General features: G+C 41.3%; 1 protein-coding gene and 3 long non-coding RNA genes across 5 annotated transcripts in view; 2 read left to right on the top strand and 2 right to left on the bottom strand.

Annotated features, from left to right (window-relative positions):
* Positions 1-27,489, bottom strand: part of LOC145457856 (uncharacterized) — a 77,286-nt gene that overhangs the window by 21,810 nt on the left and 27,987 nt on the right. The gene's annotated exons all lie outside the window — the stretch shown is intronic.
* The window catches only part of LOC145457814 (apoptosis-inducing factor 1, mitochondrial-like), a 91,720-nt gene that overhangs the window by 39,969 nt on the left and 24,262 nt on the right, over positions 1-27,489 (top strand). The gene's annotated exons all lie outside the window — the stretch shown is intronic.
* Positions 419-5,574, bottom strand: LOC145457169 (uncharacterized). 2 transcript variants are annotated; one of them, XR_013920796.1, is made up of 2 exons: positions 2,952-5,574; positions 419-1,652 (listed from the first exon to the last, which is right to left on the bottom strand). It is a non-coding gene; the product is annotated as an uncharacterized LOC145457169 (long non-coding RNA). The 2 variants fall into 2 exon arrangements; XR_013920797.1 differs by having other exon boundaries at positions 4,926-5,574.
* On the top strand, positions 24,589-27,461 carry LOC145457517 (uncharacterized). Its single transcript, XR_013920910.1, has 3 exons — positions 24,589-25,038; positions 25,115-25,289; positions 27,314-27,461. It is a non-coding gene; the product is annotated as an uncharacterized LOC145457517 (long non-coding RNA).

Here is a 27,489-nt window from a genome sequence, read left to right as displayed (position 1 = left end):
AAATTCACAACTCGAGAATGTATTTCCTTTGTACCGAGAATGAAACAGATAGAATGTAGGTATTGGTCACAGATTAGGTATTCCTGATTAATGTTGCCAACTTGCCCCAGCAAACACAGTACAGACCAAAGATGTAGAAAAGCCGAGCCGAACTAGTAGATATTAGATCTTGGCAGGTCGTAGAAAGGGGGATTTTGTGTCGACTCAATTCAACGTCTTTTCCATGTCCTTCAATAATGTAAATATTATGCAGATGCTACAGCCTTTAAACATGGTGAGTAGAATGTAGATCCTACGTTAGAAGAAGAAGATCCTGATATAATAACCTGTTTTCTACCACTATGGGCTTAACCTGATCACGGCTGCGTACACACACCACATTATTTACTACATATTAATCACATTTGTGATAATTCAATTTCAAACGAATTGGCAATAATGCCGTTGTAAAAAATAAAACGAACAAACGAACGAATGTCTTCAGAAAGAAAGTGAAAACAGTCCTTATCATCAGGTTTCATCTTCTGATGAGCCAGTTAAATAACCAGCATGCGGCCTTTTCTTTTCAACACCCTGCAGAAATAAAATGAAAATGATGATTGATAGCTAAGACATTCGTACTGCGAAAATGGCAGAGGTAGCGACTAACGAATGACTCCTACATTTTTTTCGCCCATACTTACTAAAATGGATTCGATTCTGAACTATTTCCACTCAAGTTTTCAAGTTTTATTATTATATTTTTTAATATTATATGACTAGAGAACTGACTTCAATCGTCACTTCTACTTGATTATCAAGATCAACGATGACTACTTCAGCACTCTTTGAAAACAGCCACTAACACAAAAAGAATTCTTGACTAAAATTTCTTCACATTCTGTCCAAAATGATCAATTCAACAATCCAAATGAATCAGTTATTTGGCAGCTAGTTGGAGAGATATATACTCAAGTCTAGAAAGTGTAATGATACTCTGCATGGAAAGCTGAAGACCTAATAATATTGTGTACAGAGAACAAAACATTTGAGTGGCGGCACTGGTATAGACATTAATAAATTATTAGAATTGACAGCAAGATAACCAGCAAGACATTAAAATGAGAATTAGTGCAGTTTCTTAGGCTGTAGTGATACTCAGCCAGTAATTGACCTAGCAGAGAGCAAAACGTTGTAAATAAAGCGAGCGAAACCTCCGACAAATGATACGATAAAACATTAGAATCGACAGTCTTACTAGAAGCAGAATCACAATCATGAGGGGTTAGAGAACAGAAGCCCGGGAAGTGACCATCAGAAATTACTGCATACTGGCCGAACAAATCCATGACCACTAACAAATGGTCTTTCAATAGTCAATATTGATACCAAATGACACCACCCCTATTTCATAGCAACATTTAGCAAATACAGCGCTGGAGTCAACCTTATATAAGCGCTAACCAAACGCCCATTAGTTTTCCCACCTACTACTTCGCGGATGGAAATACGCATTAAAGCGAACGGACGCGACTTGTCACACTCTTGCTATTTCTGCTCCTTTTTTCTCTTCGTTCCTCTTCTCTGTCGCTTCCGCTTGAGGAGCGAAACAGTCGGCCGCGTTTACGGATCATGAATTCCCGGCGGGTGATTCTTCCTCGAATGGTCAGCACCTTGAAAATTGAGAACAATGTTGTTGCAAAATGCATGACAATTTGAAAGTTACATCATTCTAATTATTCCAGTTATGGCCGTGAATCGTTACAAGTGCGGTAACCATAAGAATTATTACTATACTTCAACTACAAATACAATATATTGTATAAAATGATTACCAATTCTTTTACGTTGATCGAGTCCCAAATAGATGAAATATGTCAAAGAATTTGCTAAATTTTTGTATAATTTGACAGATTCCGAAATCTTCTCAAAGTGCACCTTTCAAAAATTTGATATCAAGACTCCCAACATTTTACAATTCGAAGTTGGATGGCTTTACCAATACAAGCAAACAGTTTGTATCGCAATTGACAATTATGTAGAGAACGCTGCGAGACATATGAGTAGGCCTACCCTAAAACGTTTCTCTGACATGGACATTAGGGCTCTTAAAATATGACTTTTTTTCTCAAATCGTTCTGGCTACTTGATAAAATTGTTAGGTTACCTAATTTAAGCCTAAACACAAAATTTGGTTCAATTCCAGTGAGTAAACGCTTTGCTACAGGAGAAGAAAGTTTCTATTTATTATATAAAAATAAATAGGTAATAAAAATTTGAAAATTTTCTGTTCACCCCATGAAAGTGTTAGGCTGTCTATAGAAACGATGCTCACCAAATTTGGTTCAATTCCAACCAGCGGAAGCGGAGATATAGCCGTCGAAAAATTTGGATTTGAATAAAATAGTATTTACGGTGACCGATTCTTTGTTTACTTATTAAAGTTGTGCTCACCGTAAGTACTATTTTATTAAAATCCAAATTTTTCGACAGCAGTAACTCCGCTTTCACTGGTTGGAATTGAACCAAATTTGGTGAGCATCGTTTCTATAGACAGCCTAACACTTTCATGGGGTGAACAGAAAATTTTCAGATTTTTCATTATTCATTTTTATATAATAAATAGGAACTTTCTTCTCTTGTAGCAAAGCGGATACTGGCTGGATTTGAACCATATTTTTTTTGTAGGCTTAAATTAGGTAACCTAACAATTTTATCAAGTAGCCAGTACGATTTGAGAAAAAAAGTCATTTTTGAAGAGCCCTACTGTTCATGACCGTCCACGTTTAGAGTTGCATCTCAAAGATGCTAAAATAAGCCTAAATATAATCCAAGCAATACGATCGTCCACTTTGACTGACTGAATTTCTAAAAACACCTTGATAGCTTCCACATCTTACGTTTATATATACCGTCTGCTATCGGCACACAAAGTAGGCCTATTTAAAAATACCAAAACAGATTCAACATACCACATCTCTTGCTTTTGCTTTCATTCAATTTTCCATCAAACTTCTTTAAATCCTCCTTTGTGGTGAGTTGCTTTGGAATTCTCCTAGGATCAATTCCGATATCGTTTATCATATACAATCTATGGCGGAATAAAAGTTTCGGATAAGTTCTAAAACGAACACAATTTTCCACACAAAAGTCAATTGCCACACGAAATGCCAAATGCTACGGTCTCATTTTACAAGGTATGGCGAGGAAACGTAGTGGTACGTTCCATTATAGCTAAACACCAATGAATTGCGGGTTCGAGCGTGACACGTCGACTCCATAATTCCTACCGAAGTGTTGGCCGTTTATCTAGGCTCCTCCTCGCCATCTGATTCGCATAGCCATGTCTTAAAAAGCCTAGGAGTGGGCCGTGCTGTAAGTGGGCAGATGGTTGCCGATGCACCCGGCACTTGGTTAATTCGGCCGCACAAACTCGGCACTTGGTGAATTCGGCCCTCGGGAAATTTTGAAATGAAGTGTATTTACAGCTATTAATATGAATTATCAAACTAATAATAGTATTATCAAGTGATTCGTCAATCTTGTAAGGAGGTCAGGGCATCCGTAGATCGCGCAGTCACGGCGTGATTAGATCACGGATTGCGTAGCCACGGGAAATAACACAGCGCTCATATACCGACCACGCGCGGTCTGCTTGGAATCGATGGCATGAGTCACGGGCCTGTGCCGTGTAAGTTTTAAAAAGATGGATCTTGGCGTTGTATGTGAGATCAAAACTGTGGAACATCAAGCGGCGCTTCTTCGTTTATCGATCACGACAAGCCAGTGTTCCTCATCAACAAATGTTTCGCATGATCACGTCAAAATAAATTATTTTTTGCCTTTGGAGAGACGATTCCACTCTGGGATTAGGGTGTCTCGATAACACGGTTGAAGGATCCCAAGATTACGAGATCTACCACGAGCCACGACACGTTTAAATTTCCTTTTTGATACTGTTCATTCATACTAAATGCATTTCTAATGCGAAGGTGTTCTAGTGCCAATTCCTCCAAGGGCCGAGTTCACCAAGTGAAGAGCGTCGCGTTATTTCCCGCAATTACGCAATCTGTGATCTAATCACGCCGTGACTGTGTGATCTACGCATGCCCTGACCCCCGTACAACATTGACAACCACTCAAAGTGCTGCCAAGTTCACCGGCAAACATTCCAGTAACCAATCATGGTGACCGGTACCGCTACGAGATCTACCACGGCCGAATTCACCAAGTGCCGAGTTTGTGCGGCCGAATTCACCAAGTGCCGAGTTCACTGGTAATCGGGCAGATACGGAATAATAATAATAAGAACCGGCCTGGTGTAAAATGACCAGTGTAGTCGAACCACCACCATGAACACCACAAACAAACAAATAAACATCTAACATGGAAAAGAAATTACCTTTGCAGCCTTTGACAAACACAGTTACCATTGAAACCACCAATTAAGGTCTTGTTCGAAAGCAGAATAACAACTGTTTTAGTGGACATATCAAATCAAATGTTGGAAAGTTCATGTAAAATAGCATAAAATATTATCTTACTGTGACCATATTCCATCAATATGGTCTGGCTAGCCAAATTCTCTGGGCCAACATAATCAAGCTGCGTTTGGTTTCAACGATTAATAATCTTGTCACTGGATTCGAGGTATAATTGCACTCAAATATCAAATTTTGCTCCATTAATCAACATCAAGTTGAAAATGTCCATTCTTGCACCAACTTTTATAAAATCATGAATCAGTGTTCTACAGGAATGTATCTATATGACTTATATACCTAGAAAATTCAAGCATAAATATTATGATATACCGTAGGTTATAGTTACCGGTAATTCAGATGTTTGAAGCGAATTATAGTGGTCTAATTTCACTAAATTAGAGCGAAATGCCAGCAATATAATTGTAATCTAATTCGGAAAAACGGTTTAGCTCTAATTCTAACCTGGAAAAGCTGAAACTTTTCTATAGTTGTCTACACCTGTTTTGCAGAAAGTCAAACAGCTCTAGGCGTCATATACTACAGGCAATTCGAAATACCCCATAAGCTATATGCTACTGCATATATACCTTTAACCCGCTACCTCAGTCAGTCACAATTCCTATATATTTACGGCATTTACCATACAGAAAGAGCGAACTATGCCTGGCTGCGACCTGTTGCGCGTCAAATCTTTGTATGGCGCGATGACGTAAAATTTGAATCGCCGAAATATTCTAGAAGTCACGCATCGATAATCATATTCCTAAACGTACAACATATCACTTTTATTTAGTTATTCTCTGAATAAAACTATTAACCATTCTCGTTGAACATGCGAGATTACCGAAAGAGCGAATATATATATAATCAGAGGTGGTCAGTAACGAAGTACTTCTACTTTTTCGAAGTACTCAAGTAGTTTTCCTCTACTTCTGGTACTTACTCAAGTAGATCTGATTTTCGCTACTTCTACATCTACTTCGTAATATTTTGTGATCTACTTACTTACTTTTCGCTATTTTCAGTTTGTCAAGTAGAAGTAGTTCAATCTTCCAATTAGGAAGATAGCGTGAGGAATTTCGGGGCTGTTTTCACGGAGTGTCAACATTTAATTTTCATCAAAGTCGAGTAGAGCTCAGAATTTTCGTCGCGCTTCGCGCTTCGCGCGCAGTGGATAGGGAGTTACCGTCAGTTTCAAACGTTATGATGAGCCACATATACGGTGATGAATTACTTCATATGGGCGAAGGGCGACAATGTGGTGTGAACGCGGGAATATTTAGATATATAGTTCTAGATATCCCTGTCTGAACGGAACCACGCCGACCCGCTACCTAAATTATATTCATCGATACTGGTATGATTTCACGAAAATATCGATGAAAATAATTTTGGTATAGCGGGTTGGCGTGGTATCTAAATATTCACGCGTTCACACCACATTGTCGCCCTTCGCCCATATGAAATAATCCATCACAGTATATATGGCTCATCATAACGTTTGAAACTGATGTTTCGCAATCTAGCATTTACTTGTCATATCGTAATCTAGCATGCCCATGGCGCGTCCTAACCTGGAAAAGTGGACCCTGACTTTTTTCAGCTTTACACCTGTTTTAGCATACCACCTTTGAAACTGTCTGAACAAAAGGCATGAAAAACGTGTTCCGCTTTTAGAAGTAGTATTTATGTTTCACTTTCAATTCCCAGTATCATATTCTTTGAGTTATAATTAATATCAGTTCTTTTGTCTCGATAACATACATGTTAAAGTATAAAAGCAAGTGTAGTAATGCCTTCAATTTCCAGGAAATAAAGCTACACAATATGACATTTTCACGGTCCACCATATTTTTTATTAACGCTTACTAATTGCGCAAAGTGTTTACACCGTATCCTATACAACTTCTACGTATTGCTCTTCGACTAAACTACGGGCCTTATAATATGGCGCCATACCATGCTATTCTCTAAAATGTGCTGTTCGAGAAAACAGAGGATAAGTATCGCATTTCCATATCAATCATCCCATGACGTGGAAGAATGCTTATGCTATTGAAAATTGGATATCTGCTGGTATGCATCAATATGAATCAAACTCGTCACCTTTCGCAGCTTAATTTGCACCTTTTTGCAATCCATGTGAACGAATTAGGATCGTTTTCACAACTACTTACTTACTTGAGTACTTTTAAAGTCAGTCAATTCTACTTCTACTTCAAGTAGTTTTAGGGTGCTTATGGAAGAAGTACTTCTACTCGTACTTGAGTAGATTTTTTCGTCGCTACTTCTACTTCTACTTGAGTAGCTTTATTGACTACTTTGACCACCTCTGTATATAATGAAGATCATATATATCAGAGGAAAACAAAACTATTCGACCTTAGAGCAACAACACGAATATACAACACCGGTGACATCCTCACGCAATAAAACGAAGGGAGAACATTGTTTTCTAATGGATAGAACGAAGCTACCGCATGAGATCGAACAAAACCGGATAGAATTCATCGTGATTGAATGTACCGACAAAGTCATCCTTTCTACGTATTTTAGTCGTACCCGCGAGAGATAGAAAATTTGCATTATTAGGTTAACTACCGGATATAACGAAGCCTAATGCATGAGATGGAACAACACCGAGTGTGAATTTATTCTGATTGAATATAACCACAAGACCATCCTACTACGTATTTTAGACATTTCCTCGACACTTAGAAAATCAGAACCTAATCGAGATGATCCCGGATGATCCTTTTACGGTTTTGTGTTTGCTGGGGCCATAAACGGATGCAGTTTTGACTTAAGCTATACACTGCTACTGTGGAGGTAGTCTTAAACTGACGACTCACTTAAACACACAGAGTTGGCTTGAAAATGGGCAGTCATAAGCAATACAATTGATAGGACTGTGTTGGTATATCGAAATTGACGAGAATAACAGCAAGCAGTGTAACTGTGAGCACTCCATGGCAATCTGTAGTTATTGCGTTTCTGCATCGCGTCGACGTAAGTATCTTCCATTGACAAGCCAAGATCCTGAACGGCGTTTGTGTAAATTCACGGTGCTCTGGCCCTGAGAACGACGGTAAGGGATACCAGTGTTGTTGGGTCCGCATGGTTACGAGGCTGGTCTCACAAATGACCTACTGCTACTGGTGGCATTGATGTACCACATGTCGACAACAATGTCAGTTCCTTCCCAGCGTTTTGGGTGGATTTCTACAAGTTCAGGAAGTATATGTGGTCCCGACTTTTAAGGCCGGTAGCGTCTTGAAGTGTGTCGCTCCACCTCCCTACGGTGACGTCATTCCATAGACAGTTGAGCTGCATTTTCTCGCAGTTCAAGGGGTAAATAGCGTGCGTGTGCTTCTCGTTCTTGCGATGATGGAGATGGTGTCTTCTGGAGAGCAGTTTTTGGCAGAGATACCAATTGCATCATACAAGATGCCGGGATCAGAGATGCCCCGGATATGGTTTACATATAGCGCACAGTGCAACTTCACTAGCACAGCAATCAGGTACATATTAGTGAGGCTAGCATCAATGTTTGCATTGATTTGTTAAACATCTAAAAGTATCTATAAAGAGAATAAAATAGTTAGGAATTACCCTCTGATTTTTGTTCAAGTAATTTGTAGAGCTTCTTGGAGGTACAGAACTTCAATATACAATTAAATAGTATATTCATATTGAAATGAACCCGAATATTTTCGGCTGACACTCGTCAGGGGTAATCGTCAGCAACTAGTAGAGAATTGGAAAGAACATTGTATATCAACAATCGTATCACAAAATTGTTGATATACAATGTTCTTTCCAATTCTCTACTAGTTGCTGATGATTACCCCTGACGAGTGTCAGCCGAAAATATTCGGGTTCATTTCAATATGAATATACTATTCAAGTAATTTGTGTAAATTTTGTATAGAGCAATGCAAAAGCTACTGAAAGTAGAAAATTTTTAATTTGGCTCAACTAGCCAAATTTGCTAAACATTTTTTGAAAACTCAACAATTTCATGGCATAGCCAGTAAATTTAATAAAACTATTTTATTTTTTCGATAAATTCAATTTTTTAAAAATCTGATAGCTTCACTTCTGCATGTTGGAATTGAGCCAAATCTAGTGTGCAACCTTTTTTCAAGCCACCTAACAATTTTGTTCATGAGCCAGTGAAATTTGGAAAAAAAGTTATTTTTGAACAACACTGATGTATAGAAACTTGACCAAAATTTAGAAAAACATTGGCAACAGTGCCAGTACTAAATTATAGGAAGTAGTGTCATGAGTAACATCAAGACCTGGTCTCCCATTAAAAGAATATTTACATTCCAGTTAGAATGATACCAAATTGTAAATCGCTGCATCATCAAAAAAACCAAGTCGAAAGTACGGTACTCTTATCCTTGTCCGGCAATAGCAGTCTTCTCAGCAGCACTATCCTTGAAACAATTAATAACTTCCTTCTGATTGGCATGGTTGAATATAAATTTGGCTGACCGAAATTCTTGATTATCTTTTTCGATAAATGGCACAGATATCTTAAAAGCTAACCGATGCCTGCAGTTGATGCATCTATTCTTAGGCCACTTTCACTACATAAACACTTTTGAAAAATCTAATAATTGTGGCTTATCTTAAATCATTTGCTATTGAAGCTGACTCGATTACGCTGTCTTGGGGCACACGAGATACCGGTATGACATTTGATACCACCAAACAAACAAGTCAACATAGTTCAAATGTTAATTATATTTATCATTCTCACTAGCTTTATTAATTTCAGTCACTTTCCTGTCGTTTTCTGGCAATTCAGAAGTCGATGGAAAGACTACTCCGAATTGTTTTCTCATCCATTATAACAAATTGGCGCGTTATACCCTGGCATTTTGCGCGGCTGCAAAACAACATAATCCTACCTAGTTAGTATCTAAAAGTCCTGAAACTAGCTAATAAGTCATAGAAGATAACATAAAACCCAGAACTGTACTTCAAACAACCTCACTGAGACAGAAAATACGATTTAAAAACAGACCAATATCGCAAATTAACACAGGCAGCGGCTATCTAAGATAGTTGTTTGGCCCCAGCGAACCAGAAGTCACGTGACTTTCGAGCCCAATAATAGGACTCATGTCTTTATACGGCCGTAAACCAAACTTAACGCTGATTGGTCGAGAGACAATGGCCATGGATACGACGCAGCAACGGAGGACGCTGCATTTACCTAAACCTATAGTCGGCACTACGATGTATTCCTATAGCCGTGTAGACTGTATAAAAACGACAAGATTACAGTCAAATGTTTATTTCTTTATCCATAATAAAATTAGGAAAGGAAATAAAATATTTAATAACATATGCTGAAATATAATGCCGAAATACTGCTGTGTTTATGAATGCAGTGCCACCAATGACAATGAACTGGGGAAGAACAGATCTTTCCATTCATTTTCTTCCAACGTAAAGGACAGGAAGGCTTGGGAATGCAGAGTATAAGAAGGCAGGACTATTTGTGACATACATTTGGGGCTGAATTTGATGCCAATAAGAGTGATTTACTTGTAATTATCTAGCAGCAGTCAAATATAAACTAATTTTCTGTGATTTCTGCCCAAGCTCAAATTTCATGTGCTCATCGCATGTGCTGTTACGATACCTCAAGCACACCATTGCGGATGAGGTCTGCTCAGCTAAAATCACTCTATCATGTGAAGCACCCAGATATCCGTATGGAAAAAGAACAAGACCGATCTTTGCTACATTCACATGAGTGATGCTTAGTAGTCTTGAATGGCCCTTTCTTCGTGCAATAACCCCCACGATATTGAATACCTGTTCATACTGTACTGTCCTTGAAGTGATTTGAAAAGAGATGTTGCATATGGAGTAGGCTACCTGCTGTCTTGTTCCCCTCAAAGCACCCCAAAGCCCTACCAAAATTGCTACTTGTGAGTCGAAGAGCCCTATGTATTTACCCCATTCTGCACATCCTCTCTGTTCTGATGTCCTCTGGGCTTAGGTAGCTAATCTGCATATGACTGACTTCGTTGGCTTCTAACCCTAAGATTCAGGTGATGGATTTGAAGATTCCATTTCAAGACTACACGATGGCGATTCTAAATCATGATCACCCGATAACAATGTAAGATTTGCATGTGCAGCATCCGCAACATTGGAGTAAGACAGTTGACACGGCATGGAGTTCAGGGTCCGCCTCTTTGCAACGCGCATATCTTCTGCTTCACCACGGAGATTGCGACTGGGAATCGCACCTCTCTTTAGACGTGACTGTATTGTTGTATCTATAATGCACTAGCAGCAGAATCTTCCTTGCAAAAGTGGTGGGAGCAAATTATTATTATTATTGTACACAACAGTGGTGCTTTTAGTCTGTTTAAGGCTTTGTGCTCCACGACATGACAGTATTTGAACTGATCAATGCATTTATTCTTGTCTTTGACATTCTTTCCACTCTCTCACGCATCGGCTCGCGATTCATGGGGTCGTTAGCTGCCGACTTGTATCTTATGGCTCAATGTGATTTCTGGGCTTTTTAAGTCACTGCAACTGCAGTGAGGTCGGCGATGAGGAGCAAATGAAGCTTGGGGAAGTAGGCTTGAAATCCTGCCTTCTTACTCTGCATTCCCAAGCCTTCCTGACCTTTGCGTTGGAAGGAAATGAATGGAAAAATCTGTTCTTCCCCAGTTCATTGCCATTGGTAGCACTGCATTTATATACTCAGCAGTATTTCGGCATTATATTTTAGTATACGTTACTAAATTTTTAATTTTCTTTCCTAATTTTAATATTGATGACGAAATAAACATTTAACTGTAATCTTGTCGTTTTTATACAGTCTAGACCAGTGCTCTTCAACCTTTTTCGTCGTAGTACACCCTTTTAACATTTTCTCAAAACTCGTACACCCATGACCGTATAATACACCGATAACGCAGAAAGCCGCATTTAGATTACATATATAATACGTCCGGATTCCAGCGGGGAGTCGCCATGGCGCATGGACGACAAATACTCATATGAAATTTGATACTGGGAACTTAACACCGCGGAGAGCCCTTGTGTTCTGAGCCTTCACTTATATCCTGAGATATGCAATGCGCAAATTTTCTTATTGTAGAAGCAAAACATCCCAACAGGCTTACAATATATAATATATGTACCGAAATCGCGAGTATGAATGTCAAGAAAAGACTCTAGAATTATGTGTGTAGTCGCGCGGAGCGCGAAAATTTTGCCCCTTGTATGGATTTCATCGAAATTGTTGGTAGTTTCACATATTATTGTCAAAAATTTAGTCATTCTCAGCTCACGTGATCAGATTAGCCCGTAGAGCTGATGGAGGTTGTCTTCGAAAATATTGGGTACAAAATTAATGATGATGCATCTCCCGGTTCTTATTAATCACATAGTTGCATGTTGTTATTTCTTGGCCTCCCACCAGGATTGTTTGTATTGTTATTAATAATATTTTCATTACACATCAATGACAGTGGCGATAATCGCCTGTTCAGTATTTGTGCGCCACCACAGTGCATTTCTTAAAGTTTAGTGTCTTTGCTTTGGGTAATGAGGACGACTTTCGCTTGCACGCGCACTTCCATTCTTCATTTCCTCTCGCTAATGTGCGTCACTTTCAGGACTCTGCTGCTGACTTTGGAGCTCGGCTTACTCTTCTTCTAGGCTTTTCAAGACGCTACGCTAACAGGGGGTTGGCGACGAGGAGCCTAGATAAACCTCCGACCCATAGAAACATGGCAGAGCCGAGACTCGAGCCAGCAACAATTGGTTGCATCATAACGGCCGCCAACACACGCTTATTTAAATAAATATGTGTAGAAGGTCGCAAAATTGCGGCTGAATGAGGCCGTGCGTCCGCAGGTTGACCACCCCTGGCCTAGCCGAAATAAGGATGAACATTTGAGCAAGGCTGCAACGTATAGGAAATGCTAAATACGAATCAGGGCTCGAGGTTACTGGACCACCATCTAACGCAGTGGTTCGAAAACTCGACCCCCTGGCTGCGCACCTCCGATCACAATGTTCATCACGTAGGCACACTGGTACATCAGTTTCGTGGTGTTCTCGCAGCAGCAAATAACGGTGGATACTTCATAGTACGAGGTAGAGTTGGGATCTGGTCACTATCTTCGAGTCATTGCAAATTTTTAATCAAGTCAAGAAGTCATTTCTAAATTTTTCAAGTCAATTCAGGCAAGTTCTAAAACTGACTCTGGAGTCAGGCCTCCTAAAGTTGTGAAAGTAGGCAAAACCTACTTGAGGACTTTGCAAAATGGATCACGTTTTTGAAGTAATAATAGTCATTATTCCTTTGTTACGGAGATTCATCTTGTGATTAGAATGCTCCTATATACAATTGAATAAATCCGAATATTTTCGTTTGATACTCATCAGGAGTAATCGTCAGCATCTTGTAGATACAGTATACAATTGACTAACAGTAGACTAACTCATTCCCTTATACTACTCGAGTACTTTTCAGACCGTTCATTTTCTGCTTCAACAAGTGGATTTCAATATCCAATTGACTAACAAACGTCTGCAAAATCTGGTCTTAACCTACTTTTTCAAACTACTTCATGAGTACAATTTACCATGATATGATGGTATATCTTATAAGTGTATGTGCGCGCAAGAGCAACCCACAATAGGTAGAAAGTTCCTGCCACTGTCCATTTCAGGTTTGATAGACTTGTGCACAGCCAATAATATATAAATGATTGTTCATAGCATATACTTTGCATAGTCATTTAATTGTAATGTTGTCCATGTCCAGTTTGTCAACTCTTACAATCATAGTTAACTTGCAAGATGCTGACTTCGAAAAATAGGACGGAATAGAGACTGTCCAACCATAGTGTCCTATATGGTGTCGACACAAGCAAATCGCACGGTTCAATGAAATTGTATCACGTCACAGTTTCCATTTGGCTACAGGCAATTTGACGGTTATCTTTGACCGGCTTGCCGGGCAATAAATTTGATGAATCGGGTATCAATCGAAAGCTGACTCTGCACTGATTACGAAAATATAAATTTTATTCCGCTCACGGCCCTGGAACCCCCACAATCAGCCCCCAATTATTCATTGTCGAGTAGATTGGCAGTGTGACGCAACAATGATGTCTGGCGAAACGAGAGAATCGCTCAAGAGCAAGGATGCGGCCGAGCGGCGAGAGTGGGATCAGCTGACGTCGCGGCAATAGCTATGTGCAATCGCGCGACAGAGAAACGCTGCGCTGTTGATACTTTTTCTATGCCAGTGCTTTTCAACCTGTGTGACGGTTCGCACTTGTGCGAATGAAAAAAATTGCAGTGCGAATGACGCACGCATCTCTAGAGCCCTACGCAACAAGCGGGCTAAGGCAATCGATATCATAATAATCTGACATATCCAATGTAGACTACTTAGACGTAGCCTACATATCTTTATCAGCTGAAGGATATTGCGCGAAAATTGGTAGGGCCCTAATACATTCCGTGGACCCAGTTCTACCCTTACAAGTCAAGGAAAGGCTGGTGTGTGCTCGCTTGTACCGAAACGCATAGACAGTGCTTTTCAACCTTTTTGAGCTTCATTCGCACTTTTTTTGTAAAATAAATTTCATTCGCACAAACTCACCGAAAATTGTCATACAAAAAGAAGATGAAAATACAACGTTCAGATTTGCAACAAATTGGCTACTATGTATCTTAAGCTATCAAGTGTCTCATTAAAAAGGCTACTATTTTCGCTTGTTTTGATTTCAACAATTTCACTAAAACCCTTCTCGGCCAAACAAGTTGTTGGGTTTTCTACAAGAACGTCTATAATTGCTTGGATGGCCAGCTCTTAAAATCTGTTCTGCACTCCTATCCCAAATACAACGTATTTTTTCCCGAATGAAAAATGCTTGCTGGAAGAAATCGAGTTTGATAGCTGACAAAAAGGTGTAGAAGACTCCATGTCGAAAGGGTGAAAAACCCACTTGTTTGTGTTGAGGCTTTCGCCTTACGTCTTGGAAAATGAGGTCTAAACGATGGAGAGTAGGCACATTAGAGATCGATACCTTATGATAAGTTGCTTCAACTTTTTTTCGATTTCCCATTTCTGTCTCGCGAGTAAGTGGGAAGAGCAAAAAAACTCGCGATACTGTGTGTTATGTTCTTTAGCTCAATCTAACTTGAGAATTCGTAACAGTTTAATAACGTCAAAGCAGCTTTTTAGACTGCCACCCAAATCTGAGTTTTTGTGGCATCTCGCAACTCGAGCCTCACCCATGAAAAGGGATTCATTTTTAATATTACAGTTGTATGATACGATTTTACGGGCATGCATGACATACAGAACCCGCACACCACAATTCTATTCACCACAGCTGTACAAAATATGTCTGACGCACGCAATTTCAAATTAGGGTGAATTAAATTCCTCTGCGTGTCGCAGTTGTACTACTGCAGTCTACTCAGATTGCAAGAACGGGACTATTCCGTGCCGACAACGGAGCATATCCATATCGAATGGTTTGGCCATCCAGCATCGGTCATTTTCGGCCATGGCTTTGTCGACGCTTATGGTTTGGCACCGCATTTATATCAGCGGTTGGTTGGCCAGAACTTTGCGTCGACATTTGCCCCGACGCAGAAAGGGTTTGCCTCGAAATGAATGAATCTCATAGACCTGAACTCGCTCGTTGCACATCCCTAGTCCCTACACTAGTTCAACCCAACGGTCTTCGACCATGTTTACCAGTAAGACAAATCTTATCTGCGTGTCTCGCTTATTGGCTACAGTAAGCTATCCAACACCGTGACCTTGGATTTGTAAAAACTATCGCAGGATTTTTTGTTATAAATTCAGCAAATAATAATAGGCCTACATATTAACAGATAGCGCTGGCACCGTGTCGACCCAAAATTGTACCCTTTGCGCGACATACTTTAATAGCCCTTGAAGGGGTAAAAATTTGTGTTACAATAACTTACAAATGCGAGTCTGTAACGATGGTATTTAGTATGCTACTATCCTCGTGCCTCGCACTAATCGAACAGTTTTTAGGAAAGATTGTTAGCGAAAGAAAGCAGGAAGTCAATTTGACGTCATTTTTCCAGCCGGTCGTAGGCTCGGACGGGCTGATATACTTCATGTCTGCCACTACAAAAGCTTCAAAACCAGGCTTTTGGTTACGTAATAATTATAATGCGAAAATATCAATTCACTGCGGCTGGTGAGAGCTGCAATTAGTGGTGGGTCGTAATTTAATCAAGTTTTTACAATTGCGTCGCAACAACAAAAGTTACACTGCCCTTGAATTTCCCATTAGGTTTAGTTGAATTATTCCAGGTCAGATTTTCATTCGCACCGTTCGCACCACCATCGTCATTCGCACTGCAATTTTTTTCATTCGCACAAGTGCGAACCGTCACACAGGTTGAAAAGCACTGGCATAGAAAAAGTATCAACAGCGCAGCGTTTCTCTGTCGCGCGTTTGCACATCGCTATTGCCGCGACGTCAGCTGATCCCACTCTCGCCGCTCGGCCGCATCCTTGCTCTTGAGCGATTCTCTCGTTTCGCCAGACATCATTGTTGCGTCACACTGCCAATCTACTCGACAATGAATAATTGGGGGCTGATTGTGGGGGTTCCAGGGCCGCGAGCGGAATAAAATTTATATTTTCGTAATCAGTGCAGAGTCAGCTTTCGATTGATACCCGATTCATCAAATTTAATGCTCGGCAAGCCGGTCAAAAATCACCGTCAAATTGCCTGTAGCCAAATGGAAACTGTGACGTGATACAATTTCATTGAACCGTGCGATTTGCATGTGTCGACACCATATAGGACACTATGGTCCAACAATCCCCTTCACTCCACAAATTTCCGGACTTACACATCATCATCTATTCCTTCATGGAAGAAGTTGATCAAATCCTAGCGTCATAACAATGTGTCATCGGATGGGTATTACAGAAGCAGGATTTTGAACAGCTTAAATACCTCACCTCTTCATGGACTTATAAATGCGCTGATACTAGTTGTGACTAAATTTCAATGAGGATGCCAACACCATAATATCATTGAGAATTTTATACAGGGTATAGATATTTCATTTACTATAACCATAGCAATTTACAGCGTAGCTGGCATGGAAACTCCGTAAGCAATGTTGTATTTTGCACTGCCTCCAGTGGTGGCGTACAGATGCTGCAATTTTTCAAATCTGAACAACCCTTGCTGCTGCTTCAACCTGCTTTAGGGTGGAGCCCAATTCTTCTCCTCAACTAAGTACTGCTTAAATGCGAATCTCCACTCAACTAAAAATCGATTGGTAATCAGCGTTGAGTGCGCGCCAATTCTCTCTGCTTACCACTGTGATGCTAATAGCACATCAGCAGAAATATCATGACCGGGTGAATCATTGTGAATGTACATAGAAATAACGTATTTTTTTCCGTATATAAAATTTAGGAATAACTGGAACATGGGTTGCCAGATCTCAAATTCTCTGGAAAACCAGTTGCCAGTTCTTGATGTTAGGAAACGAGAAATTTCAAAAATCAGATTTACCCCCTTGCAGTCTCACAGGAAGAACTACACCGTGCTGCAAGTCGAGATGACTATCCCAACATTACCCAAAAAATATTTAAATCTTCGGAACACAATAGATTACAGCTTTCAATACAACATCCATTGTAGCAGTATATTTATTAAACTCAAAGACTTTTCGGGTGCCTCTTTTCAAGAGTTATCGGCACACTGAAACCAAAAAGGCACAGTATGACGCAACAATCAAAATCACAGACCATAGACAATAGATTACCCACCAAAGTCCAATGAAAATGGATCATTTATCAGGAAATAGAAATTCCCGCACTGATATTATAACGGAAATTTGAAAAATCATATTCACTACCCTGCGGCGTCAAAAGCGTGACTACATATTGCTACAAGTCAAGAGAAGTATCCAAACATTACTCTAAAAAATATTTCAACCTTCGGAACACAATAGGGGACCCACCAGAATCCAATGAAATTGGCTGGATCATTGTTCAGGATATAAACATGCTCGCATTGATATTATAACGGAAATTTTAAAAATCATTTTCACTACCCTGCGGCGTCAAAGGCGTAAGTACATATTGCTACAAGTCGAGAGGAGTATCCCAACATTACCCCCAAAAATATTTCAGCCTTTGGAACACAATAGAGGACTCACCAGAATCCAATGAAAATGGATCATTTTCAGGAAATAGACATACCAGTATTGATATTATAACAGAATTACAAACATAATTTTCACTACCCTGCGGCGTCAAAGGCGTAATTACATATTGTTAAAAGTCGAGAGGAGTATCCCAACATTACCCCCAAAAATATTTCAGCCTTCTGAACACAATAGGGGACCCACCAGAATCCGATGAAAATGGATCATTTCTCAGGAAATAGACATACCAGTATTGGTATTATAACGGAATTCCAAAAATCATTTTCACTACCCTGCGGCGTCAAAGGCGTAACTACATATTGCTACAAGTCGAGAGGAGTAACCCAACATTACCCCCAAAAATATTTCAGCCTTCGGAACACAATAGGGGACTCGCCAGAATCCGATGAAAATGGATCATTTTCAGGAAATAGATATGCAAGTACGGATATTATAACGAAATTCCAAAAATCATTTTCACTACCCTGCGGCGTCAAAGGCGTAACTATATATTGCTACAAGTCGAGAGGAGTATCCCAACATTACCCCTAAAAATATTTCAGCCTTCGGAACACAATAGGGGACCCACCAGAATCCAATGAAATTGGCTGGATCATTGTTCAGGATATAAACATGCTCGCATTGATATTATAACGGAAATTTTAAAAATCATTTTCATTACCCTGCGGCGTCAAAGGTGTAGTGGTAGCTCTATGGCGCCACTAGGGTGTGACGACATCGCAGGTGCTTCGGTGCTTGGTCGTCACTGAATACATGGCTGCTTGAGGACTCACGTCTCGTATATTAGACAGACCGTCAGTCACGCTACTACATGGTGACAGCGTTGTAAATGCAGCTGATAGCAATTACTTAGCTACTCAGAAGTATGGCTAGTGGATATACTGCCTTGCAAGGACTGCACCCGAAGCCATTATCACTGGCTGGAAACAACCCGCCTCAAGCGTGGGTTGATTGGAAGGAAGACTTTGAAACGTATCTCTGTGCTGCAGAATTATCACAAAAGGATGACTGCGTCAAGGTAGGACACCTCCTGAGTCTTATTGGTCCGGAGGGAAAGTCAATTTATAAGAATCTCACGTGGCTTCCTGCTCGACGAGAAAATGATCAAGACATTCCTGCTGAGGATAAAAATGACTACAAACTAGTCATTGACAAATTTGATGCGTGCTTTGAGCTTCGTGATGATCGCTTCAGAATGCGAAGGAAGTTTTGGCTATTCTTGAAACGGGAGGAGGACGAGTCTTTTTTGCCATGGTCACTCCGTGTTCGCGAAGCTGCAGCCAAGTGCTGCTATCATCCGCAGAGGTGTCTTGAGGAAGTTATTATGGATAAACTCCTTCTGTGTTGTACGGACACCGGTACCTTGTCAGAACTCTTCGCCGAGGATCCGAAAACCTTGACACTGCGCAAAGTTGAATCGATCATCGATAAACGCGAATACGTCAAACATGGTGTCGCGTCCTATAAATCTGCTACGATTGATACAGTCACAAAGAAACCTCCACTAAAAACAGGATCTACTGCTCGACAGAAGGATGGAAAGGATGCCAAGACGTCGCTGATAAAATGCAAATACTGTGGTAAGAAGCACCAGTTTGGTAGATTTTTCTGTCCTGCTGCCGATTACAAATGCTCGGTGTGTGAGAAAACAGGACATTTCGAAACTGTCTGCCGTGCTTCTGCTCGGACAAATATACGCTCCGTGGAATCCGATACTGTTGGTGAAGACGATGTGGACGGACGCTCAAGTCCCATCGCACCAGTCTTTGTGGGATCCGTGATTGCTGCTGTAGATTTGGATAGTGCTCCCAATACCAATACAGTTAACATGGAGCCTGAAATCCCACACCAGGGGCTGACCATTAGCACGGTGGAACCAGCGGAAGATATTGGCTGGTTTGTCAAGCTCAAAGTTGCCCTTGACCTGCTTACACGGTGCGTTGATACTGGCGCACAAGTATCAGTCATGCCCTTGCACATATACAAGCGTCAATATGGATCCATCAGACCCTCCGACAAACGTTTGATGACTGCAGGGAATAAGGAACTTTCCACCCTTGGCTATGTCGCTATGACGCTCGGGTTTGAGGATAACTCCGTTGTGGAAAAGGTCTACGTTATCCGGGATACGCCTAAACTACTCTTGGGTATCCCAGGGGCATTCAAAATCGGACTCCTGCAAGATGTGCCGGGTACAGTTAGCATCCGTGCAGTAGACTGTGCAGTAACTCCCTCGCTTCGGTCTAAGGAAGAGGTCATGAAAGCTTACCCTGAACTCTTTCAAGGAGTGGGAAAAATGAAAGGACAGTACTCTATCAAACTGAAGGCGAATGCTAAACCGTTTAGCCTGAAAGTACCTCGCAGAGTTCCCATTCCTTTGCTTGGTAGTTTGACTGCTGAGCTAAATAAATTGCAGAAGGCGGACATAATTGAGCCTGTCAACGAGCCAACAGACTGGTGCGCACCGATCGTTGTCGTACCAAAGAAAAACTCTGAAATACGCCTGTGTGTGGATCTAACGAAACTAAATGATTCTGTTGATAGGGAACTCTACCCTATGCCGACAGTTGAGAGCACCCTGGGGAAGATTGCCGAAGGAACTGTTTACACCAAACTGGATGCAAATACTGGATTTTATCAAATAGAACTTGAACCTGAGTGTCGTAAGTTAACTACATTCATCACCCCTGATGGAAGGTTCAGATTCAAGAGGCTTCCATACGGTATCGCCAGCGCACCCGAAGTCTACCAAAGGAAAATGAATCAGGTGCTTGCTGGCATCCCCAATGTGATATGTCACATGGATGACATCATAATTGCTAGCTCACCACAGGATTACAATACCACCCTCGGACTTGTACTGGATAGACTCCGAGATGAGGGAATTACATTGAATAAAGACAAATGTGTCTTTTCAGCGACTAAACTGGAATACCTTGGACATGTTGTTGGTAAAGATGGCATCGGCAAGGATCCTAAAAAGGTTGAGGCGATTGCCAAGTTCTCCGCTCCCTCAGACGTCCCAGAACTGAGAAGGTTTCTGGGAATGACCAATCAACTCATGAAATTCTCACCCAACCTGGCTGAGCTTACAAAGCCTCTGAGGGATCTACTGAAGAAAAACACTTCGTGGCTCTGGGGTGCTGAACAACAGCTGGCCTTCGACCAGGTTAAGGCAGAGCTGTCCTCGGATGTGACTCTTGCTATGTACAGCCCGGATAAGGAAACTGTTATCTCTGCCGACTCCAGCAGTGATGAACTTGGAGCTGTGCTGATGCAACGTCAGGTAGACAACTCTCTACGCCCTGTCGCTTATGCTAGCAGATCGCTGACTGAAACAGAGAGACGATACGCTCAAATCGAGAAGGAGGCCCTTGCTATAACGTGGTCTATGGAGAGATGGAAGGAACTCCTGATCGGCTTGCATCAACTTCGCGTGGAGACTGATCACCAACCATTAGTTCCACTTTTGTCAACAAAGACTCTTGATGAACTTCCGCTCAGAGTGCAACGATTTCGAATGCGGCTGATGAAGTTCAACTTCACCATGTCTCATGTTCCGGGGAAACTGCTATATAACGCTGACGCATTGTCTCGTTGTCCGTTGCCAACTTTCGAGGACGTTGATGGCCTTCATAATGAGACAGAAGCCTATGTCAATGCCGTCACATCCAGCCTTCCTGCGTCTTGTAAACGGTTGGATGAAATTCGCTCAGAGCTCCAGAAAGATGACGTATTGCGCACAGTGATGCAATATGTATCCTCAGTGTGGCTGAAATGCAAAGAGACGCTGCATGGCCCACTAAGGCCATACTGGAATGATAGAGCCTGTTTATCTACTTATGAAGGACTCCTGCTCAAAGGGAATCGCTTGGTGATCCCACGCTGAGACAAGACGTTTTAAGATACCTTCATGATGCTCACCAAGGGGTGACAAAATCCCGACTCAATGCATCACAGTCATGCTGGTGGCCTGGAATTTCTAAGGACATTGAAGAAACCGTCAGAAATTGCGAAAAGTGCACGGAGCATCAGCGAGAAAAGGTTGAACCGATGCTGTCAGCATCCTTCCCAGAGAGACCCTGGTCCCGTGTTGGTGCCGACTTCTTTCAATACCAGAATTCCATGCACCTGCTAGCCGTTGACTACTACTCCAGGGACATTGAGATTTGCATAGTCTCCAAAACAGTGAACGCAGCAGAGACGATTCTGAAATTCAAGAAGATTTTCAGTAGGCATGGCAACTGCGAGACTTTGGTCACCGATGGAGCACCTATGTTCTCTTCCCGCGACTTTGCGGCATTTTGCGAAAGCTATCAGTTATGTGGCGTCTCCTCAACCTGACGTCCATCCCTGTATTTGCGACCACATGTCGAGGGACCGTACTGAGTCAATCACGTACTGTTCGCCCGTGCATCAGCGAGATCGGGACACGACGAAGCGAGAGAATCTGTATGATACGTAACCGTAGATGCTAAAAACTTTGCAAGTGTTTGTGAATGATGTATCTACGAGTGATTATGGCATACCAGCATCTTTGATTTAGTTAATACAGATCACGGATGTAAAACTTAATTTTGACTTTAACTTCGACGGCAATCCGTCAGTCGACGAGCGTGTTCGTCCACATTCATGCCTAAGTACAAGCAAAATCTACTGAATAAATACTAGCCAGCGCTCGAGAATACTGGACCACGATCTAACCTATATCAACCTCGTCTGCCGTCACATGGAAGGTGATATAGAAAAATGTACACGTCGATCCAAATTTATTTTACACCCCTAACACATAAACACCATCTGTCACAGACCCGATAACTCACGCAGGTCGAAGTTCTTTTGCATGTGACGAAAGCTTCTACCAGCATGTACCAGCAATTGTAAACGAATTCGCGTACCATAATCAATGGAGGCAGTTGGGTTCCCTGATGTAATCCGAAGACTGAAATATTTAGGGGGGTAATGTTAGGATACTTATCTCGACTTATAGCAATATGTAGTTACGCCTTTGACGCCGCAGGGTAGTGGAAATTATGTTTGTAATTCCGTTCTGTCTGTGAGGCCGCAGGAGATGAGAGTGAATATGATGTTTCTAACTTCCGTTATAATATCAATACAGGTATGTCTATTTCCTGAAAAATGATCCATTTCATCGGATTCTGGTGGGTCCCCTATTGTGTTCCGAAGGCTGAAATATTTTTGGGGGTAATGTTGGGATACTCCTCTCGACTTGTAGCAATATGTAGTTACGCCTTTGACGCCGCAGGGTAGTGAAAATAATGATTTTTGGAATTCCGTTATAATACCAATACTGGTATGTCTATTTCCTGAAAAATGATCCATTTCATCGGATTCTGGTGGGTCCCCTATTGTGTTCCGAAGGCTGAAATATTTTTGGGGGTAATGTTGGGATACTCCCCTCGACTTGTAGCATAATGTAGTTACGCCTTTGACGCCGCAGGGTAGTGAAAATGATTTTTGGAATTCCGTTATAATATCCGTACTGGCATATCTATTTCCTGAAAATGATCCATTTTCATTGGATTCTGGTGGGTCCCCTATTGTGTTCCGAAGGCTGAAATATTTTGGGGGGTAATGTTGGGATCAGGGTTGTAATGACTCGAGTCATGGCTCGACTCGAGTCTGACTCGACTCACGATTTTCTGATGACTCGACTTGACTCGAGTCATTTTTTCAAAACATGGAAATGACTCGACTCGACTCGAGTCAATCTGTGTATTGACTCGACTTGGACTCGAGTCATTGCGCATGACTCGAACCAAGTCATTGATTCGAGACGCAGACGGCCAAGACCGACATTTCACTGTAATTCCAGACGGACGTTGTAAATTGCTATGCTAGGGAGGTTCAAGATGCTTCGTCTATTTAATTGTGGGAAGAGCATGCGTAATATTAATAATAATCGTTAAGTTAGATTTTTCATCTGAACAAGTCACACACAATGTAGAATGCGATAAGACACAATGCGGTGTAATGAACAGATATGAGGACATCGAACGACACGCAGTTGCGGTCTTTTTTTAATACTGACATCCACCTCGGCGGTTCGGCCTAGAGGGCCCGATGTCACAGTTATTTTCGATGTTGATCTTTTCGAAGCCGCGGCCCTTTCTAGTTCTTTCCATTCCTTGTGAGTGCTTTCTTTCCTCGGGTCTTTTTCTGGGCTTTATTGTCGCCGTAAGAACGGCGACGGCGGGTGATGCTAGCGCATTGAGACTGCAGAAGTTACCATTCCGGTATACCGAGATGCCGTACGACAAGAAGTCGAAAGGGTACAGAAGATAATTACAAACACAGCATCCGTCCAAGCGCCACTGATGTCATTCGCTCAGCAGAATCTCACATCACGAAATGGTGTACCGGGGCCTCAATGCCAATCTCCATAACAATGAAAAATTCGAGGCTGATTGTGGGAGTTCCAGGACCACGAGCGGAATAAAATTTAAATATTCGTAATCAGTGGAGAGTCAGCTTTCGATTCATATCCGTTTTACCAAATTTAATGCTCGGCAAGCCGGTCAAAAATGACCGTCAAATTGCCTGCAGCCAAATGGAAATTGTGACGTAATACAATTTCGCTGAAGCGTGAGATTTGCCTGTGTCGACACCATATAGGACACTATGATCATATGATATTTGGACGACGTGGACGCGCGTGTGTTGTACTTGTGCCTCGCAACTAGTCGGTACTTTGATAAATGTGCATTGTTCAGTGACGTGCGGTCCAATGAGGCAGGTGAGGCAGTGCCTCACCTGTCGTCAGGGCGAATAAGGCCCTTTTCATACCGGATTTACGAAATTCTTTCGGGAACAAGTTCCGAAACAGGCGATGTTCACATAGAGAAAAAATTACCGGAACAGTTCCGGGAAAAGGACGCGTTCATACCTATTTAGAGTTACCGCTAACTTATGTTCACACAGGTCATGTTTTCGGTAAATTCGCGGGAAATTATGGCCAGTATGAACGCGATTCTCCGTAACTGTTGATAGTTACGAAACCATGTCTGTGGGGTGTTCCAGTTGTAATATGCTTGTGGAAAACAATGTGGGAGAGGCATATACGTGAGATGCGGAGAAGTTGGCTCCAACTTTTAGCTATGGGATGTTGCGGATATGCCTTCTCGAAGTGTATGGGACTCTATACTCAATATCTGTATCAGTAATATAGAGCCCGAGTATGTTCCTGACTTGTATATTATCAACCGAAGCTGAGAGCAGAAACTGAAAGCCAGCAAAGAGGATAGAGTCCTGGAATGAAAAGAACCACCGATCAGGCGATCACATCTGCGTACGAGCCTACGAGGTACGACAAAGTCAGTTTATCTTTGTGATTGCTGTATAATGGTTTGGGTAAATCTAATCTTGTGTACACTGTACAGAGAAACCAGGGAAATCGAGAAATTCGTGGGAGAAACATTTGGTATACTCTGCGACGAGCTTCCAGACCATAACGAAAAGCAGCAAGCAAATTACACGAACTCGATTTCTCTTGCTTGCTGAGTAGCTGTCGCTCTTTGGCGGCTAGCCAATGAGGCCAATCGTTTATAGATCCAGGTAAACATCAGATGTATTTTAAGAATGCAACTGTCACAAGTTGATTTTAATAAAAATTGCTGGTGCCTAGTAGGGCTAGCCATAATGATTCGAATACTCGAATCTGAATCGAGTATTAACATTATTGATTCGAGGCGAGTAGTAAAATACTACTTTTCGAGTAGGCTACTGAAATTATACTGAAAGTTGATTTACTAACGATAATTATACCAAAGTTTTGATAAACTTTACCACTGAGTAAGCCTTGAAACCGTGATTGGCCGTGTCGCAACATACGAGATATAGTGCAAAGCTACGAACGTTGCTGGAAATAACACATTTCCGAAGTCATGACCATCCCATGTAACACTGTCAAGCAGTGCAATGAAAACGGTATGGTCGAAAAAACATTAAAGTATCTTTAATGTGACGGACAATAGGTGTTATATTCTTTATGGTGGCATAAAAAGTAGCCTACTCATTTGAATTTTTGTCATGGTACATTGTGTTGTGATGTCATCTCATCATGATGATACTTGACTCGAAGCGTAATAAGTGATTCAGAATCGAATCACTCAGGTACTCAATTTTGCCCAGCCCTAGTGCATAGTAATATTTCTATATTTGTCATGGCGGAATGTCAGCCAGTTTTTGCGTAGCATACCACTGCAAAAAGGTCAGACAAATTTGGTCTTGAATCATTATGTCAGAAAAAGAAGTCTGAAAGACCAATTGTTCTTGCCAAGTAGGCTACTTTCTGTCTCAAAAGTAAGACCCAAATTGATGGAAAATAGACTCAAAACTGGAAACTGAGCAGTCAACATAATGACTTGACTCGAGTCATAGAACCATGAATCGAACTCGGCGCTCTGCTCGATGAGTTGGACTCGGATTTGACTCGGTGGTAAATTGAAAATGACTCGACTTTAATCTAGTCAAAACTATTGAAGTGGGATCGACTTGTGAGTGTGATCGACTTGTGCGGATATTTGAAAGTGAGTAGTTCTAGTTCTAATTGCAGATTTTGAAAAGTTGATAGTTCTAGTTCAGGGCCGGCCAACCCGTGGCCCACGAGTGAATTTTCGAAATTAGTAGTATTATCAAAAGTGCATTGCACAGATTGTGTATTTGCAAGGCCAATCAAAAATTTGATTAGTCTGGCCGCAACACTTGAGATGTGATGACTGAAATATCAGTTCCGACGCATTGGTAGATCTATGAGCCAGTCACATTTTGGTAGATCTTCGTACACTACAATAAAGCAGAATACTTTGAGATAGATTTATCAAAAGTAAAAATTTTCTACACGGTTAGCGCAACATGTTGTCACTCGATTTCTTGCTTTTAATATTGTTACCCCTTTGTGCAAATGAAAGAACGCCTAATGTATCAGATTGAGTCTAACATTATTCTCGGTTACAAGGCAAAGTGTCGTTGAACATATGCGACCTTGCGTTTGCGCTCTCAGAAAGACCGTCGACTTTGAAACCTAGGCTCAAAATGATTGCCGCATGTTGGACGAAGCTTTCGATATCGATATGTTCAGGTGCCGAATAGTCCAGTCCTTGCAAACTGAGCCCAGCGATATACACCAGGCTTCCAATATAGTCCAGTGACAATATTATTAATTAATCACTTCAAAAATTGTTTGCGGCTAGTGGCCCGCAAAATAGTTCGTCAATCGAATGTGGCGATTTGGCTGAAAAGGTTGGCCACCCCTGTTCTAGTTGCTAGTTTAAAAAATTGAGTTCTAGTTAAAATTGCGCATTTCGGAATTCCAGTACTTTGTACAAGTCTGACCGCTGTGGGTGGATAAAAAATTACCACAGCAACATTTGTACCAAACATGCATTTGCTGCATTCAAGTTTTTCAGGATGACTTCATGATTGGGAGCCAGAGGGTTGCGTACTAGCCTACATAACTGATGACGCAGCCTATCCCTTTCAGCCCCGGCTCATGAAGCCTTTTCCCTGAAACACAGAGCATAAGCTAAAGCTAGTTTCAAATATGTAATATAAATTTCCTTTCTGCTACCCTTAAACAGAAACTTAGCAAAGCACACTTGAAGATTTTGGTCGACTGAAGGCGCGGTGTTCAGCTTTGCTCAGAAACTGCAATCCACTAAGGGCAGAATGATACAGAGGATGGTATACGCAATGAAGACAAGACCTGGTGGTGATCCAAGTATCGCTGGCCCAGACGTCGGAAATGCCCTGTGTG

Source organism: Botryllus schlosseri, chromosome 15 (genome assembly GCF_051294905.1).
Source record: "Botryllus schlosseri isolate E-star chromosome 15, Bs_hap1, whole genome shotgun sequence".
NCBI lineage: Eukaryota > Metazoa > Chordata > Ascidiacea > Stolidobranchia > Styelidae > Botryllus > Botryllus schlosseri.
Note: the sequence above shows the minus strand (reverse complement) of the source record. Positions and strands in the feature narration are given on the sequence as shown.